Genomic DNA, 16,711 nt, shown 5'->3' on the forward strand with positions numbered 1-16,711 from the left:
TCCGGCCGACGTTTGTTTAGTGATTTTGTTTCTAACGTTTCGCCACCACGAGTGACTACCATTGTGAAGAGACTCACCCTCCTTTTCTGTCGGCCTTGGTGGCAACTGTTAAAGTGCGAGACTGGAGACCGTAAGGTTCCGAGATCGATTCCCGCTCAGAGACCAGAATTTTGCAGTCTTCGCCTCTCAGTGACGTGAAGACGTGTCAAAACGCATTCCACGTTAAGCTATAGGTCGCCTTTCCCCGGTAGGGGAAGGCTAAGGGCGCACAATTCGCACAAGTGGCGCCCAATAGGAAGAACTCGTAAAGAGGAGGCTGCACATCTCTCTCGTGGGAATGCCAGTCAGTCATGCCATACCAATTTACTTCACTTTACCCTCCTTTGCTGTTGGCCACCAACGTCAAAAGGCAGTAAGTCAACTAGAAATTAGTATGTATACCAATTGCACAGTTCTTCAGTATCCTTTGCTGTTGGCCACCAACGTCAAAAGGCAGTAAGTCAACTAGAAATTAGTATGTATACCAATTGCACAGTTCTTCAGTATATTATTAAAAAAATGTAGCTGGACAACCTGCAAATAGTACAATCCGCGTTTGGTTAATTGGGAGTGTTCTGTACCTCAAACACGGATTTCCGAAATACGACGAACATCTCCAGAACAACGGCATGTCAAATACCGGTGGGTTTGACTGAGAGTGCAATTCGAAGGCCTCAATCCCTCTTCACTTGCCAGCAAATGAACAAGTGGGCTTAAAGTGGCTATTTGGTAATCGGCAACCTCTGTAGAAAACTCACTCACTTTTTGGAATAAACTCTCGTGTCACAATGAGCGCCTGCTGGAAGCACCGGACGGCAACCCGCGCAGCACCACCATTGATCCCGGCCGGTGCGTTGATCTGTCGTTTCTTCTCCGAGCTGGATGCTGACGCCGGCGCGGCTGGCTGCGGTCCCCTGCGAGGTTCGTGAGCGTCGCTGTCCGCTGTGAGACTGAAGGCCTGCGGTCGCCGCTATCGCTTTGGTTCCGGCGGCGGCGGCTGCGGCTGTGGCCGCGCTCGGCGCCACCGTCGCCCGGCCAGCCACTTGCCCCGGCCGGTTGCCACGGAGCGCGCAGTTGCGGCTGGGACACGGAAGGAAGCGGTCGACGTGGGCGCGCCGGCTCTGGTCCGATTGCGCCGTCGTCAGCATTTACGCGACTACTGCGACAAAGTCTGCCTCCGGATCGGACTCGTGTACGAACTAGTCTTTAGTAAATCGTGGTCCTGTGGTTAGCGTTGCTGACGTCTGATCTTCGGGCCCCGGATTCGATTCCCGGCCAGGTCGCAGATTTTCTTCGTCCGGGACTGATTGTGTGTGTTGTCCTTATCATTTTATCATCATCGACGCGCGTGTCCCAGACTTGCACAAGCCGTGTGAACTGAACTGCCATATGCAATTAGTTATAGTTGGTTGGGACTTCAACCTTCCCTCGATATGTTGGCAAAAATACTTGTTCAAAACCGGTGGTAGGCAGAAAACATCTTCCGAGATTGTCCTAAATGCTTTCTCCGAAAATTATTTCGAGCAGTTAGTCCACGAACCCACGCGAATTGTAAATGGTTGCGAAAACAATCCAGAGCTGATAGAGAGCATCATGACTGATACAGGGATTAATGATCACAAGGTCGTTGTAGCAAGGCTCAATACCGTTTCTTCCAAATCCACCAGAAACAAACGCAAAATAATTTTATTTAAAAAAGCGGATAAAGTGTCACTAGAAGCCTTCCTAAGAGGCAATCTCCATTCCTTCCGAACTGACTATGCAAATGTAGACGAGATGTGGCTCAAATTCAAAGATATAACAGCAACAATAATTGAGAGATTCATACCTCATAAATTGGTAAGAGATGGAACTGATCCCCCGTGGTACACAAAACAGGTCCGAACTCTGTTTCAGAGGCAACGGAAAAAGCATGCGAAGTTCAGAAGAACGCGAAATCCCGAGGATTGGCTAAAATTTACAGATGCGCGAAATTTGGCACGGACTTCAATGCGAAATGCCTTTAATAGGTCCCACAACGAAACATTGTCTCGAAATTTGGTAGAAAAGCAGAAGAAATTCTGGTCGTATGTAAAGTACACAAGCGGCAAGACGCAGTCAATACCTTCGCTGCGCAGTGCCGATGGTACTGTTACCGGCGACTGTGCCGCTAAACCGGAGTTATTGAACGCAGTTTTCCGAAATTCCTTCACCAGGGAAGATGAATGGAATATTCCAGAATTTGAAACACGAACAGCTGCTAGCATGAGTTTCTTAGAAGTAGATACCTTAGGGGTTGCGAAGCAACTCAAATCCCTTGATACGGGCAAGTCTTCAGGTCCAGATTGTATACCGATTAGATTCCTTTCGGGCCTATGGGGTATCGTCTCAGTTGTGCTACTGGATTCGTGATTTCCTGTCAGGAAGGCCGCAGTTCGTAGTAATAGACGGCAACTCATCGAGTAAAACTGAAGTGATATCAGGTGTTCCCAAGGGAAGCGTCCTGGGACCTCTGTTGTTCCTGATCTATATAAATGACCTGGGTGACAATCTGAGCAGTTCTCTTAGGTTGTTCGCAGATGATGCTGTAATTTACCGTCTAGTAAGGTCATCCGAAGACCAGTATCAGTTGCAAAGCGATTTAGAAAAGATTGCTGTATGGTGTGGCAGGTGGAAGTTGATGCTAAATAATGAAAAGTGTGAGGTGATCCACATGAGTTCCAAAAGAAATCCTTTGGAATTCGATTACTCGATAAATAGTACAATTCTCAAGGCTGTCAATTCAACTAAGTACCTGGGTGTTAAAATTATGAGCAACTTCAGTTGGAAAGACCACATAGATAATACTGTGGGGAAGGCGAGCCAAAGGTTGCGTTTCATTGGCAGGACACTTAGAAGATGCAACAAGTCCATTAAAGAGACAGCTTACACTACACTCGTTCGTCCTCTGTTAGAATATTGCTGCGCGGTGTGGGATCCTTACCAGGTGGGATTGACGGAGGACATCGAAAGGGTGCAAAAAAGGGCAGCTCGTTTTGTATTATCACGTAGTAGGGGAGAGAGTGTGGCAGATATGATACGCGAGTAGGGATGGAAGTCATTACAGCAAAGACGTTTTTCGTCGCGGCGAGATCTATTTACGAAATTTCAGTCACCAACTTTCTCTTCCGAATGCGAAAATATTTTGTTGAGCCCAACCTACATAGGTAGGAATTATCATCAAAATAAAATAAGAGAAATCAGAGGTCGAACAGAAAGGTATAGGTGTTCGTTTTTCCCGCGCGCTGTTCGGGAGTGGAATGGTAGAGAGATAGCATGATTGTGGTTCGACGAACCCTCTGCCAAGCACTTAAATGTGAATTGCAGAGTAGTCATGTAGATGTAGATGCAATGTAATTTCATTTCCAATAGATCGGAACAGGGCACCCTTCAGGTCGATTTACACTGGACATCAACAGAAGACAACGCCATTTTCAAGTTGAGGCGGGTCACCCTAGACGCAGCGTCACTTTTTCCCTTCGCCCAGCACCGAATGGAGAAACTGAGGTTGCGGGATACCAACCGTGCCGGCCATTGTGGCCGGGGGTTTCTAGGCGCTTCATTCTGGAACCGCGCGACCGCTACGATCGCAGGTTCGAATCTTGCCTCAGGCATGGATGTGTATGATGTCCTTAGGTTAGTTACGCTTAAGCAATCCTAAGTTCTAGGGGACTGATGACCTCAGATGTTAAGTCCCATAGTGCTCAGAGCCATTTGATAACAACCGTTATACATTAAGTCCGAATACACGAGGGTTGCCCAGAACGTAATGCACCGCTTTTTTCCTTCAACAATTCTTTATTGAACATAATGAGAATTACACACACGAAAGAACGGCGTTTTATCTACGCGCCCTATTTTTCCACGTAATCTCCATCCCCTCCTACAGCTCGAAACAAGGGCGTCTGATCCTTGTCGGTACCAAACCTTGTCCTGGTGGCGGAGCTTGTGCTTCACTGTGTGAATCACCTCCTCATCGTCCTCAAAATGCCTTCCACCAATGGCATCCTTTACTGGTGCAAACAAGTGGAAGGCCGAGGGGCCAAGTCAGGGCTGAAGGGTGGATGGGGTAACACTGCCCAATCCTGCATTGCGATGTGTTCAGCAGTCCTCAGACTTGTGTGGGGCCGAGCGCTATTGTGTTGCAGCAAAACATCTCCTGGGTTGCTGTGGCCCCGAAGCGCCCGGAAGCGCGTCTTGAGTTCTGTTAATTTGTTGCCATATGCTTCTGGTGCAAATGGTTCAAATGGCTCTGAGCACTATGGGACTCAACTGCTGTGGTCATCAGTCCCCTAGAACTTAGAACTACTTAAACCTGACGAACCTAAGGACATCACATACACCCATGCCCGAGGCAGGATTCGAACCTGCGACCGTAGCAACAGCGCGGCTCCGGACTGGAGCGCCTAGAACCGCACGGCCACTGCGGCCGGCCCATATGCTTCTGAATTAATGGTACCGTCTCTTGACATCACATCAATGAGAATCACACCTTCAACGTCCCAGAACACGGTTATCGTGATCTTGTCGGCGGAAGCGGTTGCTTCAAATTTTTTCTTCTGTGGGGAGTGGGAAAGGCGCCGTTCCATCAACTGTCGTTTTGAAACTTCCTGGCAGATTAAAACTGTGTGCCCGACCGAGACTCGAACTCGGGACCTTTGCCTTTCGCGGGCAAGTGCTCTACCATCTGAGCTACCGAAGCACGACTCACGCCCGGTACTCACAGCTTTACTTCTGCCAGTACCTCCTGCGCAGGAGAGCTTCTGTAAAGTTTGGAAGGTAGGAGACGAGGTACTGGCAGAAGTAAAGCTGTGACTACCGGGCGCGAGTCGTGCTTCGGTAGCTCAGATGGTAGAGCACTTGCCCGCGAAAGGCAAAGGTCCCGAGTTCGAGTCTCGGTCGGGCACACAGTTTTAATCTGCCAGGAAGTTTCATATCAGCGCACACTCCGCGGCAGAGGGAATATACCTCAACTGTCGTTTTGTTTCGGGCTCAAAATGGTGAACCCGTGTTTCATCGCTTGTCACAATCTGGGACAATAAGGCATTCCCCTCAGTTTCAAAACGTTCCAACAAGTCAAGACAAATGTTTTTTCTGTGCGATTTGGGATCCACCGTTAGACACCGCGGGACCCATCTTGCACACACTTTTGTATATCCAAGAGTGCGGATAATTGCATCCACACTTCGTTTGCTAACTGACAGATGCAGTGCCAACTGCCGAGTTGTAATGCGTCTGTCTTCGGGAATGACAACATCAGCTTGCTGCAACGTGTCAGGTGTGACAGCCGTGGATGGTCTCCCCGACCGCTGCAAATCGTGGAGGTCCGCCGAACCGCCTTCTGATGGCCTCACCCTCCGAGCCCAGCGACTGACTGAGCTTCTGTCGACAGCAGATGCTTCATAGACTTTGCACAAGCGTTTGTGAATATTCCCCACAGTTTCTTCCTCTGCAGTGAGAAACTCAATGATCGGCACATTGCTTGTAACGTACATCACCTACAGACGCCATTTTGAAACTGTCCTGCAGCTATGCTATCTGTCGGAAGTGACAGAAACTTGGCGCGTCCACCCAGGAAACTTGAAATAATACATACGGTACGTTTCGCATTCGTAGCATTGTTTTCGGCTGACAATTACTTTCTGGTCAACCTGCATCACTACTCTGCAATTCACACTTAAGTGCTCGGCGGAGAATACACAGAACCAGTTTCGGAAATTTATCGACCGTTCCACTGTCGAATAGCACGTGGGAATAATGAACACCTAAATGTTTCGCCGCGCGGGATTAGCCGAGCGGTCTAAGGCGCTGCACTCGTGGACTGTGCGGCTGGTCCCGGCGGAGGTTCGAGACCTCCCTCGGGTATGGGTGTGTGTGTTTGTCCTTAGAATAATTTAGGTTAAGTAGTGTGTAAACTTAGGGACTGATGACCTTAGCAGTTAAGTCCCATAAGATTTCACACACATTCGAACATTTTTGAACTTAAATGTTTCCGTGCTAGCTCTGCTTTCTCTTATTTTATTGTGTTGTTGCAGCTCTCCACGCTACTCTATCCTGTGCAACCTTCTTCATCTCTGACAAGGGAACATCCCCCTCAGATTTAGTTATAAGTTGGCACAGTGGATAGGCCTTGAAAAACTGAACACAGATCGATCGAGAAAACAGGAAAAAGTTGTGTGGAACTATGAAAAAATAAGCAAAATATACAAACTGGGTCGTCCATGCGTAAGATAGGCAATATTAAGGACTATGGTCGGCGAGGAGCGCCGTGGTCCCGTGGTTAGCGTGAACAGCTGCGGAACGAGAGGTCATTGGTTCAAATTTTCCTTCGACCGAAAATTTTAACTTTTTATTTTCAGTTTATGTGAAAAACTCTTATGTTTTCATCACTTTTTTTGGAGTGATTATTACATCCACAAGAAAACCTAAATCGGGCAAGGTAGAAGAAACTTTTCACCCATTCGCCAAGTGTACTAGTTAGGTGGGTCAACAACATATTCCTGTCATGTGACGCACATGCTGTCACCAGTGTCGTATACAAAATATCAGACATGTTTTCCTGTGGAGGAATCGGTTGACCTATGACCTTGCGATCAAATGTTTTCGGTTCCCATTGGAGAGGCACGTCCTTTCGTCAACTAATCACACGGTTTTGCGGTGCGGTCGCAAAACACAGACACTAAACTTATTACAGTGAACAGAGACGTCAATGAACGAACGGACAGATCATAACTTTGCGAAAATAAAGAAAGCAAAATTTTCAGTGGACGACAGATTTGAACCAAGGACCTTTCGTTCCGCAGCTGTTCACGCTATCCATGGGACCACGGCGCTCCTCGCTTTACATTGCCCTTAATATTGCCTATCTTACGCATGGACGACCCAGTTTGTATATTTTGCTTATTTTTTCATAGTTCCACACAACTTCTTCCTGTTTTCTCGATTGAACTGTGTTCAGTTTTTCAAGGCCTATCCATTGTGCCAACTTATAACTACATCTGAGGGGGGTGCGATGGGGATGTTCCCTTGTGAGTAACGACAGCAATCTATGTCCTTGTGAATCTACTTACTGTATTCACCTCTTTGCCTCCATCTACGGTTTTTACCCCCCACACTTCCCTCCAGTTCTAAATTGGTGATCCCTTGGTGCGTCAAAACGTGTCCTACAAACCGATCCCTTCTTCTAGTCCGGTTGTGCCACAAACTTCTCTTCTCCCCATTTCTATTCAGTTCCTACTCATTAGTTACGTGATCTACACATCTAATCTTCGGCAGTCTTCTGTAGCACCACATTTCAAAAGCTTCTATTCTCTTCTTGTCTAAACCGTTTATCGTCCATGTGTTGCTTCCATACATGGCTACACTCCACACAGATAATTTCAGAAAGGACTTCCTGACACTTAAACCTATTATCGATGTTAACAAATTCCTCTTACTCAGAAACTGTTTTCTTGCCACTGCCAGACTTCATTTTATATCCTCCCTACTTAGATAATCATCAGTTACTTTGCTTCCCAAACAGCAAAAGTCATCTACTGCTTTAAGTGTCTCGTTTTCTAATCTAATTCCCTTCGCGTCACCTCATCTAATTCGACTTATTTTATTACGATGGTCGTTACTCCCTATGTACGTGGGTGTCAACAAAATATTTTCGGGGGAGAAAACTGAAAACATTTAACTTTGCACCTGACCAGAAATCTGTGAAATTTGCACCCAGTTTAGCAGCTCACTAATTCATAGCCTGCCTGCACCCCAAGTGTTCGCTCGCCCGCTCCATACGCCCACAGCATGGTGCTGCACAGCCCAGCGCTAGTCGCGTGGACGCCGCCATGCAAATGACCAATGAGAAAAAAAAGAAGAGAATAACTTTGCTGGAAGAAGAGCAAGAGTGCCACAGATTGTCTACATAACATTCCATGATATCGGGATATTCGCCGGCCGCGGTGGTGTAGCGGTTCTAGGCGCGCAGTCCGGAACCGCGCGACTGCTACGGTCGCAGGTTCGAATCCTGCCTCGGGCATGGATGTGTGTGATGCCCTTAGGTTAGTTAGGTTTAAGTAGTTCTAAGTTCTAGGGGACTGATGACCACAGATGTTAAGTCCCATAGTGCTCAGAGCCATTTGAACCATCAGGATATTCCCTCGTACATACGCGTATGGTACTGGTTTTGCTTGTTTTAACGTTTATATCCTGCATTTCCTTCCTTTATGACGAACAAAAAACCATGCTCAGCGGCTGGAGGAAAGCAGAATTCACACCAATCTACAAGAAGCGTATCAGGTGTGAATCTCGAAACTAACGTCCTATATCCTTGAGATTAATTTGTTGTAGAATCTTAGCACGCGGTGAGGTACCTCTAATAGAATGACCTCCTCCATCCCAAACAGCATGTATTCCGAAAACATCGGGCATGTGAAACCCAACTCACAGTTTCTTCACATGACGTTCTGAAAGCTATGACCTCCTCCATCCCAAACAGCATGTATTCCGAAAACATCGGACATGTGAAACCCAACTCACAGTTTCTTCACATGACGTTTTGAAAGCCATGGCCCAGGGCAGTCAGATAGATGCAGTTTTTTTATCGATTTCCGAAAAGCATTTTTCTCAGTACTACACTTACGCTTATTATCAAAAGCACGATCGTGTTGGCGTATCAGGCGAAATTTGTGACTGGACTGAAAATTTTTTATTAGGGCGAACGCAGCAATTTATTTTGGATGGAGAGTCATCAACAGATGTAGAGGCAACTTCAAATGTGCCTCAGGGAAATGTGTTGGCTCCCTTGTCGTTGATTTGTACATTAATGATCTTGCAGAGAATATTTTAGTCACCACAAACTTTCCAGCCGGCCGGAGTGGCCGAGCGGTTCTAGGCGCTACAGTCCCTAACCGCGCGACCGTTATGGTCGCAGGTTCGAACCCTGCCTGGGGCATGGATGTGTGTGCTGTCCTTAGGTTAGTTAGGTTTAAGTAGTTCTAAGTTCTAGGGGACTGATGACCTCAGATGTTAAGTCCCATAGTGCTCAGAGCCATTTGAACCATTTTTGAACAAACTTCCCGCAGGTCATGATCTGTAATAAGGTACCATCTGAAAAAAGCTGGATAAATATTCAGTTAGATGTTGATAGGTTTTCAAAGTTGTGAAAAGACTGGTAACTTGCTTTAAACTTTCAGAAACGGGAAGCTTACCCGTCATAAAACGAAAGCAACGTGGTATCCTATGACTAGAATATTAATGAGTCATGGTTGGAATCGGTCAACTCGTATAAGTACCTGAGCGTTACAGTTTGCAGGGACATGAAATGGAACGATTGCATAGCTTTAGTCGTAGGTAAGGCAGATGACAGACTTCGGTTCATGGGCAGAATATTAGGGAAATGCAATCTGTCTACAAAGGAGATTGCTTACGAAACACTGGTGCGACACATCCCAGAATATGGCGCAAGTGTGAGGCACCCGCACCAGATAGATGAAACAGGCGACATTCATCGCACACTCAGAAAGGCAGGCAGCGCTAGCGGTCACAGCTTTGTCTGACCCATGGGTGAAGATGCTGGTCAAACTGACCTGGCAGGCGCTTGAAGATCGAGGCAAACTACCCCAAGAAAGGATACTTAGGGAGTTTTAAGTGATGGTTCCAGGAATATTCTACAACCACCTAAGTGTCGGTCCCATTGGGATAGTGAGGACAGTTTACATTGATTACAGCGCCTACTGAGACGTCGTAAGCAATCATTCTTCCGTGCTCCGTAAGTGAATGGAAAGGGAAAACGCAATAATAGTTAGTACAATGGGAAGTACTCTCAGCCATGCACTTCACTATGATTTACACATAGATGTACACTTCTGACATCGTCAGCGTGGGGCCGATCTGTAGCACTGTGAACACTGAATAAATTTTCAACTGCCAAGTTCGCTGTGTAATGATGTATACGCAGATCCAAAGATGGCAACATAGAACATTCGTATGAGTAAATGATTATATAGATTTATTCAGTGTTCACGGATGTGGATATACATGCAGAATTGCTGTAATAAAGGAAATTGTTTTCATGTTTTTAAGCAACATACAGAGGACTTGCACACGTAATGCTATAAGTGGGAGAAGAAGCTACGTACAGGTCATGTCAAGTATACAGGGTGAACCAGAACTCCACCAATAAAATGTCGGATGTCGTTCAGGGGTATTTTCTGAGTATTTTGGTATAAGGGACCCGTGGCCTCCGGTGGTTCGTTGCAGAGTAATAATGTTATTATAACTTATTTGACTTTGTTACCAGAACTATCTTTGCTCCTGCGAAAATACTTTCACAACAGTGAAAAACCCTGTAATGTTCAATAAAAAAACTTAATAACAAGAAAGGATGTGGTTATTTGTGGGTGTCTGTGTAAATATGCGAATTTACTCTGACGTGGTTTCAAGTCCCTGCGGAACAGGTGAGCGTGTCGTCGTCCTGCCGCTTCTCCGTCGCATTCTGTTAACCCATCGGCCTATTCTTCGTCAGAAGACCCATCCATACCGTTAACGTACAATGAACACTGCCGCGGTAAACCAACGCGACTCAGGACCGAGCGGTACTGAATACAAGCTCGAGAACCAAGAATGAAGTAGGCCTTAGTGTTGGGTGTCTACATGCCGTGAGTGAAAGGGATAAATTTGTTTCCAAACAAGACACAAGTTTTCAGTGTTGTGCAAATATTTTTAATGCAATAGCAATACGAAATATAATTACTCTTTAAGGAGCCACCCGAGACCAAGTGTGCCTTGTATCAAAATCATCGGAAGATATCCCTGAACAACTTCAGAAAGTTTGTCGGTGGAGTTCTTCTTCACCAGGTATGCATGCACAATGGGCTTTTCGATAGAATGACAACGCACCTTAAGTACATGATCCACAAGTGTGGACTATATTTTTGCTTTAAAGTACCGGGTGATCAAAAAGTCAGTATAAATTTGAAAACTGAATAAATCACGGAATAATGTAGATAGAGAGGTACAAATTGACACACATGCTTGGAATGACATGGGGTTTTATTAGAACAAAAAAAAAAAAAAATACAAAAGTTCAAAAAATGTCCGACAGATTGCACTTCATCTGATCAGACTAGCAATAATTACCACTATGCAACTTAACTTATGAGGTCATCAGTCGCCTAGAACTTAGAACTAATTAAACCTAACTAACCTAAGGACATCACACACATCCATGCCCGAGGCAGGATTCGAACCTGCGACCGTAGCGGTCGCTCGGCTCCAGACTGCAGCGCCTAGAACCGCACGGCCACTCCGGCCGGCCAATTACCATAACAAAGTAAGACAAAGCAAAGATGATGTTCTTTACAGGAAATGCTCAATGTCTCAACCATCATTCCTCAACAATAGCTGTAGTCGAGGAATGATGTTGTGAACAGCACTGTTAAGCATGTCCGGAGTTATGGTGAGGCATTGGCGTCGGATGTTGTCTTTCAGCATCCCTAGAGATGTCGGTCGATCACTATACACTTGCGACTTCAGGTAACCCCAAAGCCAATAATCGCACGGACTGAGGTCTGGGGACCTGGGAGGCCAAGCATGACGAAAATGGCGGCTGAGCACACGATCATCACCAAACGACGCGCGCAAGAGATCTTTAACGTGTCTAGCAATATGGGGTGGAGCGCCACCCTGCATAAACATTGTCCATTCCAGCAGGTGTTTATCAGCCAGGCTGGGGGTGATGCGATTTTGTAACATATCGGTCTACCTCTCACCCGTCACGGTAGCAGTTACAAAATCAGAATCACGCATTTCCTCGAAGAAAAAAAGCCCGATACCGGTAGATGTGGTAAATCCAACCCATACCGTGACTTCCTCGTCGTGCAATGGAGTTTCCACGACAGTTCTAGGATTTTCGGTAGCCCAAATTCTGCAGTTGTGGGCGTTGACAGACCCTCGGAGCGTGAAATGAGCTTCGTCGGTCCACAACACGTTACTCAACCAATCATCATCTTCCGCCATCTTTTAAAACGCCCACATCGTAAATGCCCTCCGCTTCACTACCGTAAATCGCCAGGTAACAGTTCATGATGCCGCTGGATTTTGTACGGATAGCATCGGAGGGTACGCCTCAGTGCCAACCAAACAGTAGTGTATGGAATGCCGGTGCGACGTGCGACTGTACGAGCGCTGACTTCCCCGTGCAAAGACGAACCCGCCACAGTCTCCATTTCTTCCTGAACTGTCTCAGCAGCATTAAGCCTTGTGCCCGGTCGGCCACTACGGGGTCTATCGCCTAAACAACTCGTGGCTTCGAACTTCGAAATCATTCTCGGCTCAGCTGCATTTGTCAACGGACCTTTACACGTTCGAATCCCCTTCCTATGGCGATAGGATCGTAACGCTGAACTAGCACATTCCCCATTCTGATAATACAGCTTCACTAAAAGGACCTTTTCAGGTAACGTCAACATGCTGCGACTTCTGGCGCATCGGATTCTCTCTCTCTCTCATTACAGCTCCTTTTCTGCCCGATTGTCATGCGCAGTCACTGACGTTTTGCTGTCCAGCGCCATCTGTCGGACATTTTGTGAACTTTTTTTTTTTTTAACAAAACCCCATGTCATTCCGAGCATGTGTGTCAATTTTTACCTCGCTATCTACATTATTCCGTGGTTTATTAAGTTTTCAAATTTATACTGACTTTGTGATCACCCCGTATTTAAGTACTTATTTTAAAGTAGTTTTGTCGAACATACCATTTTAAAAATCTGTGTTTTGTAATTCGGTATAATTATTTTCCGTTATTTTTCTGGTCGTAAGTAAAAAGTTATAAATGGCTCCAAAGGAAAATTAAATAAATTATAATCTCTTCCAGTTACAAAAATTTATGCGCTTATTCGAGCATTTCCAGTCCCCTTCACCAGTGCCACGTAAGGACTCTCGGCTCTTCTACTTGCCAGCAAGATGCAGAGTTGTGACGGAAGGCGGGGATGTGGGGGGATTAGTGGAACCTTCCTCGACCTTTCTTGGGTGCAGATTTCACTGGGTGCTGTTTACAGGACACCATGTTTTCGCATTCGGAAAAGAAAATTCCGTGAAAAGATTTTGCCACAACAAAAAACGCTTTTGTTTTAATAATTACTACCCCAACTCGATTCTAATATCCTTGACACTCTCTCCCCATACTACGCACCTGTATTCCAGAAGCGGTCAGACAAGTGTAGTGTTCGCAGTCTCTTTAGCAGATTTGTTCATCTTTTAAAGTGCTCCGCCAATAAAATGCAGGCATTCGCTCACCCTCACCACAATGTTTTCCATTTGGTGGTTCCAGTGTAAGTTTTTTGTATTTTTACTCCGTAGGTACATAGTTGAAGCGACGAATGTATGTGGTTTACCGTGTAAGCGCAATTTAAAACTTTTTTTGTAGCACTCTGCTGGAGGACTCCACAATATTTATAATTGGGGTTAATTACCACTTCTCGCACGACGCATCTGCCTTGTCTACATCTACGTCTACATCTACGTGGTTACTCTGCTCTTCACAATGAAGTGCCTGGCAGAGGGTTCAATGAACCACCTTCAAGCTGTCTATCTATCATTCCCCTCTCGAATGGCACGCGGGAAAATTTTTCTATACGAGCCATGATTTCTCTTATTTTATCGTGATGACATTTCTCCCTATGTAGGTGGGTGCCAACAGAATGTTTTCGCAATCGGAGGAAAAGACTGGTGATTGAAATTTCATGAGAAGATCCCGTCACAACGAAAAACGCCTTTGTTTTAATGATTGCCAATCTAATTTAGGTATCATGGCCATGGCACTATCTCCCCTGATTCGCGATAATACAAAACGAGCTGCCATTCTTTGAAATTTTTCGATGTCATCCGTCAGTCACACTTGATGCGGATCGCACACCGCACAGCAGTACTCCATAATAGGGCGGACAAGCGTGGTGTAAGCAGTCTCGTTAGTAGATCTGTTGCACCTTCTAAGTGTTCTGCCAATGAATCGCAGTCTTTGGTTTGCTCTGCCCACAACATTAATCTATGTGATCCAATTTAGGTTATTTCTAAGTATTTAATCTCCCCCTTGCATGCCTCAGCGATACAGATAGCCGTACCGTAGGTGCAACCACAACAGAGGGGTATTGTCGAGAGGCCAGACAAACGTGTCGTTCCTGAAGAGGAGCAGCAGCCTTTTCAGTAGTTGCAGGGGCAACAGTCTGGATGATTGACTGATCCGGCCTTGTAACACTAGCAAAACGGCCTTGCTGTGCTGGTACTGCGAACGGTTGACAGCAAGGGGAAACTACAACCGTAATTTTTCCCGAGGGCATGCACTTTTACTGTATAGTTAAATGATGATGGCGTCCTCTTGGGTAAAATATCCTGGAGGTAAGATAGTCCCCCATTCGGATCTCCGGGCGGGAACTACTCAGGAGGACGTCGTTATCAGGAGAAAGAAAACTGGCGTTCTACGGATCGGAGCGTGGAATGTGAGATCCCCTAATCGGGCAGGTAGGATAGAAAATTTAAAAAGGGAAATGGATAGGTTAAAGTTAGATATAGTGGGAATTAGTGAAATAAGGTGGCAGGAGGAACCAGACTTTTGGTCAGGTGAATACAGGGTTATAAATACAAAATCAAATAAGGGTAATGCAGGAGTAGGTTTAATAATAAATAAAAAATAGGAGTTCGGGTAAGCTACTACAAACAGCATAGTAAACGAATTATGGTAGCCAAGATAGACACGCAGTCCACGCCTACCACAGTAGTACAAATTTATATGCCAGCTAGCTCCGCAGATGACGAAGAGATTGATTAAATGCATGATGAGATAAAAGAAATTATTCAGATAGTGAAGGGAGACGAAAATTTAATAGTCATGGCTGACTGGAATGTGGTAGTAGGAAAAGGAAGACAAGGAAACGTAGTAGGTGAATATGGAATGGGGGTAAGAAATGATAGAGGAAGCCGCCTGGTAGAATTTTGCATAGAGCATAACTTAATCATAGTTAACACTTGGTTCAAGTATCATAAAAGAAGATTGTATACATGGAAGAGGCGTAGAGATACTGGAAGGTTTCAAATAGATTGTATAATGGTACTAGGGACCAGGTTTTAAATTGTAAGATATTTCCAGGGGCAGATGTGGACTCTGACCACAATCTATTGGTTATGAACTGTAGATTAGAACTGAAGAAGGTGGGAATTTAGAAAGATGGGGCCTGGATAAACTGACAGAACCAGAAGTTGTAGAGAGATTCAGGGAGATCATTAGGGAACGATGGACAAGAAGGGGAGAAAGAAACACAGTAGAAGAAGAATATGTAGCTTTGAGGGATGAAATAGTGAAGGCAGGAGAGGATCAAGTAGATAAAAAGACGAGGGCTAGTAGAAGTCCTTGGGTAACAGAAGTATACTGAATTTAATTGATAAAAGGAGAAAATATAAAAACGCAGTAAATGAAGCAGGCAAAAAGGAATACAAACGTCTCTAAAATGAGATCGACAGGAAGAGTAAAATAGCTAAGCAAGGATGGCTAGAGGACAAATGTAAGGATGTAGAGGCATATCTCACTAGAGGTAAGAGAGATACTGCCTACAGGAAAATTAAAGAGACAATTGGAGAAAAGAGAACCACTTGTACGAATATCAAGAGGTCAGATGGAAACCCAGTTCTAAGCACTGGGAAAGCAGAAATGTGGAAGGAGTATATAGAGGGTCTATACAAGGGCGATGTACTTGAGGACAATATTATTGAAATGGAAGAGGACGTAGATGAAGATGAAATGGGAGATATGATACTGCGTGAAGAGTTTGACAGAGCACTGAAAGACCTAAGTCGAAACAAGTCCCCGGGAGTAGACAACATTCCATTAGCACTACTGATGGCCTTGGGAGAGCCAGTCCTCACAAAACTCTACTATCTGGTGAGCAAGATGTATGAGACAGGCGAAATACTCTCAGACTTCAGGAAGAATATAATAATTCCAATCAAAAAGAAAGCAGGTATTGACAGATGTGAAAATTACCGAACTATCAGTTTAATAAGTCACAGATGCAAAATACTAACGCAGATTCTTTACAGAAAAATGGAAAAAACTGGTAGAAGCCGACCTCGGGGAATACCAGTTTGGATTCTGTAGAAATGTTGGAACACGTGAGGCAATACTGACCCTACGACTTGTCTTAGAAGATAGATTAAGGAAACGCAAACCTACGTTTCTAGCATTTGTAGACTTAGAGAAAGCTTTTGACAATGTTGACTGGAATAATCTCTTTCAAATTCTGAAGGTGGGAGGGGTAAAATACAGGGAGCGAAAGGCTATTTACAATTTGTACAGAAACCAGATGGCAGTTATAAGAGTCGAGGGGCATGAATGGGAAGCAGTGGTTGGGAAGGGTGTGAGACAGGGTTGTAGCCTCTCCCCGATGTTATTCAATCTGTATATTGAGCAAGCAGTAAAGGAAACAAAAAATTCTGAGTAGGAATTAAAATCCATGGAGAAGAAATTAAAGTTTCAGGTTCGCCAATGACATCGTAATTCTGTCAGTGACAGCAAAGGACCTGGAAGAGCAGTTGAACGGAATGGACAGTGTCTTGAAAGGAGGATATAAGATGAACATCTGCAAATGCAAAACGAGGGTAATGGAATGTAGTCGAATTAAAG

General features: G+C 45.2%; 1 protein-coding gene across 1 annotated transcript in view; it reads right to left on the minus strand.

The window, feature by feature from the left end:
- Positions 1-975, minus strand: part of LOC126100904 (protein orai-2-like) — a 125,120-nt gene extending 124,145 nt beyond the window's left edge. Inside the window, exon 1 of the mRNA XM_049911571.1 lies at positions 802-975. The gene's annotated coding sequence lies outside the window, so the exon portion shown is untranslated. The remainder of the gene's footprint in view (positions 1-801) is intronic.
- Positions 976-16,711: the final 15,736 nt, after the last annotated feature.

Source organism: Schistocerca cancellata, chromosome 9, assembly GCF_023864275.1.
Source record: "Schistocerca cancellata isolate TAMUIC-IGC-003103 chromosome 9, iqSchCanc2.1, whole genome shotgun sequence".
NCBI lineage: Eukaryota > Metazoa > Arthropoda > Insecta > Orthoptera > Acrididae > Schistocerca > Schistocerca cancellata.